The sequence below is a fragment of the Nylanderia fulva genome, unplaced genomic scaffold (assembly GCF_048542155.1).
Source record: "Nylanderia fulva isolate GAGA-0341 unplaced genomic scaffold, ASM4854215v1 Scaffold91, whole genome shotgun sequence".
NCBI classification, from domain to species: domain Eukaryota; kingdom Metazoa; phylum Arthropoda; class Insecta; order Hymenoptera; family Formicidae; genus Nylanderia; species Nylanderia fulva.
This window is the reverse complement of record NW_028191037.1, coordinates 151,860-157,097: the sequence shown is the minus strand read 5'-3', so window position 1 is coordinate 157,097 and position 5,238 is coordinate 151,860.

Sequence of the window (5,238 nt, the reverse complement as noted above, 5' to 3'; positions counted from 1 at the left end):
AACAGCTTGTCAAAAGTTTTCCCCAGAGTTCTCCGCGATCTTAGGTACATTTTTATATTTATATGTGCGGAAAATGTATGGAATAGGTTTTATCTATTTCCCTGAGGGGCAAAAAATCGGGGATTTTTTAACATTATTGTCCTTTGAGTTTAAATATTTCTTATGTTAATCTATGTTTTGTATAATTTTAATTATTATTTTTATTTAAATATAATGCATTCCAAATATCAATCAAAAATTGAGTCGAAAAAAAATATGAATATAAATGTCACTTTTTTCTTTCTTTATTATTTTATATTTACTTTCTTTTGTTATATTAATTAATTTTTTTTTCATTATAATAGAGATTCTTATAAAATCAGTATAATTATGCATCTAAGAGATAGTATTATTGTCTTTATCATCCGATTTAATTTTATTTTTAAACAACTGTGTCAAACTATTACAACACAACTGAAAATTCCTTCCTTGATTCATACATATTAGCATAGTCGTTCACATATTTCACTTTTTTGACCGTATCCTTTTTGTGAAAAAGGCATGTAAAGTCGATTCTCGCATATATTGTTGCCGCTTTTCCGTGTTCCTGATTAATTGTTTCGATTTGCATTGTGTGTTATATTCGTAGCATTGAACGGCTGTCAACACAAAGGTTAATAGTTTGATAGTTGTTCAAAATAATATTAAATCAAAGCACATAAAATCAATGGCAAAGCACGCGCTTGTGTTGTCTAGTCAGTTAAAACATTAATAGAAATAAAATAAGACTTTCACTCATTTACACGTAAAAATAAATTAGTAATTACTAACAAGTCTATTTCTCAGATAAAATCGAAAGAAGACCTAAGTACATTCATTTGAACACGTTGAACTCACTAACATTTATAAATTTACAAAACTTCTCTATCAAAAAAATTTTTTTAAATATAAACTTTACATGATTTGCAGCATCTTTTTGGCAAATTGCTCAATAAGATCTTTTCGAATCTTTTCAAAGGTTTTATTGATTTCAACATGCCTTTCGGAAGGAGAGTTATATATAGATTCTTTTAGAAAATTTGACAAATTCTTTTTCGAATAATAATATTTGTATAACATTTTTAATTTGAATCCATCTTTTATATAAAGTTCCTTCTTTTAATGTCATTTCTAATAAATTTTAGCAAAAATATCTTTTGAAATAATTTCTTATATTATAGAAGATATCTCTTCTTTTCTTTCTTCGAAAATAATCTAAAAACCAGGTTTTTCAATTAATCTTTCTTCTAATTAAAAAAAAAAACGCTTTCTAAAATAATTCAGGCAATTAATTCCTGCCTATTTTCTGCCTCTTTCATTTTAGCAAGCGGTTTTCGAACTAAGGCTATATAGATAGTCTACCAACATTAAAGTATAATTTACCTTTGAATAATTTTAAAATCATATTTTGTTACAGTCCCTCTAATTATTTTACTATTTGTTTCTTTAAATCTTAATATGATAATAACTAAAGAAAAATAATTCCATCTACCCCATAGTTTATTATTTGTTTTAAAATGTGTTGAAGAGTCTGTTCAAGTAATTGAGTATAAATCATTTATATTATTTAATGTGATCTATCAAATTATAATTTTCAACGACAATATTTTTTGAAAGTCTATTAATGATTTAGAAAAAATATTCTTTTGTCGCATTTTTCTATTAAATTTTCTGAGTTTTCCAAAAATCCATTAAAACTTTAGGAGTTGTTAGTAGTACATTTGTTTTCACTTACACAAACATTGTATATGAAGATGACTTTATTTTTCAATTTTTCCTGAAATTAGCTCTAAAATTTTTTCCTATATTTTTGTAAATTCTATATTTTTGTAAAATTAATATCGAGGGTGCAATCATCGTTTATTTCTGTTGCTAAGATCTATTTTCTAAAAAAATTTTTATAACGATTTCAGTATTTCATTTATATATCACAAGAATCTTTTTCTCTGGAGGGATATTTTAATTGATGATTTTCAACCGGAAAAATCTGTTTTGATAAACGTTCTATGTATAATTCAAGATTGAAATATCTCGGAGAACTCGTGTCTATTTAAAATTTTTAAATATATACAATTTTATTGTATTTAAAAATCTTTTATAACAACAAACATTTTTTCATTTATTATATTTTATATTTGTTATATTTTACATTTATTATACTTTAATAAATTTGTTATAATTATTTCATATCTCTGCGGCATTTTCTTTACATATTGAACTTGTCCTAGAAATCAGAAAGAAATATTTTTATCGGCTCTCAATATTAAGAATATAAATATGATGTTTTTTAAATTGGCCAATAGAGCCAAAGCACGAAAAATTAATTATTCGGAACTGTATCTCTTGGTTTGGGATCACTAAGTTCCATATATAAATTAATCTCGAAACTTACATATGGAGAAATAGACGTGAAAAATATAGGTCCGAAAAGTCGCTTCAGTGATCTCAAACCAAGAGATACAGTTCCGAATAATTAATTTTTCGTGCTTTGGCTCTGTTGGCCGATTTAAAAAACATCATATTTATTGTCCTAGAAAATTCAACTAAATGTAATTTTTCTTTTAGGATATTTTTTGAACAGAAATTTTTCATAGCTTTATATTGCCAGCATTGTTTTCTTCTTATAATTGATATTAATGTTTATTACTATAATCTATATTAAATTTTTAAAACTTTCTTTTAATTTATTATTCTCAATATTAAAAAAAAAGATCATTAATTTTATTTTGTCTTCTTTGATAAAATTTTATTGCAAAATTTTTCTTTATTATTTTCTTATATTACTTGTATGCGTTACTACATTAAGGAGAGTGGTTGCTGTCATTGCGGGGCAGGCGACAAGAGGGGAAATCTCGTGTCTGTTCGCGTTGCTTGCACTTTTTGTACTTTCAATCCTTTGTTTTTTTCTCTCCAATGTCCAATGTATATTTATCTCTCTTTAAAGTGCAGAAAGTGCAAAAGCCATGTTTCTACACGGGCGCTTGTAACAGCTACCAACTCCAAATAATCAAATTTTCGTCGTGTAAAATAAATGAGTTTCAGCAAATGAATATGTGGAATACATTTAATTAGCTATTTTATAAGATTTTAAATCATGTTTTATACAATTAAAATCCAAATACGTCAGTATTTAACTCACGTTGCCATTTGTCGAAGCGTCCACGATAGTTTTACGCAAAACAGTTACAATATGCTGTTTTATTTATACAATTTCTTGATAACTATGTAGACAAATGATTTCAATTTTCGTCAAAGTCCTTCGTAAATGTATAACGAAATAATTGTATCTATTTTCATTACATTCTTATCATTTTTAACTTGCTTTTGAGAGTTAAATTACAGGTGACATAACCTTTTTGCTATGTCGCTCGTGTGTAAGAAAGATAGAGAAGTATAACTTTAATGATTAATTACTCGACCACCGTGCAGACAATTGCCTTCATCTTCGGCATGAACGACAGATTCTCATAGACGAATATCCCCCACAAATTTGAACTAATTCTTATTATTTTGACTTGAGCAACTCTCCTTAATTAACCATTGCTTCCCCAATCACGAACTTTAAGGCGCATCTTTTTGGGAGATTTATTTTACAAATATATCTATTAGCGACAATAAATTGTTTTATCTTGAACTTCATCCATTAGTCCACTAGTATACATACCTTTGTTAAAATATATAAATATTAAAATATTTTAAAAAAGTATATAATTTAAAAATGAGTTTTTAAATTATGTTTTTAAATTATAAGATTATGGGTTTTTTCTTACAATGATTGATTAATCTTATTATTTTTTGTGTAAAATTGTTATAGTAAGACTATTTTAAAAAATGAATATTTTATGAGATATTTTATTGTATATTATATATTTTATTGTATATTTTGTGTCAAAATGTGTCACATAAAAATATAAAATATTTCATAAACTATTCATGTTTTTGATTATTCTACTTTATAATTTTTTATACCAAATATTATGAAATACCAAATATTATGAAAACCAATTTAAAAAAAAATTAGAATATAGTTTTATTTATATTTATATAATAATAATAATAACCTTTAATCGCTGAAATACTTTGAATCTTAATCTGGAATAAAATTATGCTCATCGCAAAAATATACAGATGATACTGTGTCAATTTTGCGGAAAATTGACTTTTCATTAACACTACTCTGATTAGTTGTACACAAAACACACAAATCTTTCTTAATGCAATACTAAGTAAATAAATAAATCTCAATTATTACGATATGAAATATAGGCTTTTAACGAACTAATGTAAAAACATTTATTTAAAGATATTGTAAATTTATAAAAACAAAAACTCTAATTGAAAAAACATGTTACGTTTCGCCGCTTACTTGTGGCTTCTTCAGTCGTACATATATAGATTTGATAAATCAAAGTTACATAATAATTCTAAACAAAATATTAACGTCAAATACGGTGTCGCAGAATAAAAAGCTTTTTTTCTTTAAGTGTTTTTTCAATTAGAATTTTTGTTTTTATATTTTTACAACATCTTTAAATAAATGTTTTTACATTAGCTCGTTAAAAACCTATTTAATACTGTAATAATTGTTTTCACTACACAAGTCTAATTTAAATAATTAAAATAAATCTCAATTTCTATTTAAACCTTGATGTCTTTAAAAAAGCGTAGCTGAAAAAAATATTTCTCATTTTTGTCTATAAATATATTTTGTAATATATTTCAAGTAGCGTACTTTTTAAGAATTTAGTAAAACTGAAATAAAAATTTAAATTTTAACGATTGTAATTTACAACAATTAGAACAATTACATATTTTTTAATACAATTATATGTTTTATTTACACCAACTGATTTCTTTCATTATTTTGTGTATAAAAGTATTGAGGTAAGTTCATCGTAAAATTAATTTGACGAAATATTTCATAATTTATGAAAGATTATGTAAAATTAAAATATAAAATAATAAAGAAAGAAGGATGTCCAAAAAGTGCAATTTTTTTACCTCGAACAGAAAATTCAAATTGTTTTAGATCTCATACATCTAGAATAATATAAAAACCATTAAACCATAGTGATTTTTCCTGGATATGCAGGGAACATTTAAATATCATATGTTTATAGAAAATCATGTAAATTGAGGGCAGTAAATCGAGGCTATTTAATGTTTCAACCGAGTATTTACGTAAATGTTTTGGTAATACCAACTTTCTAAGATCACTTA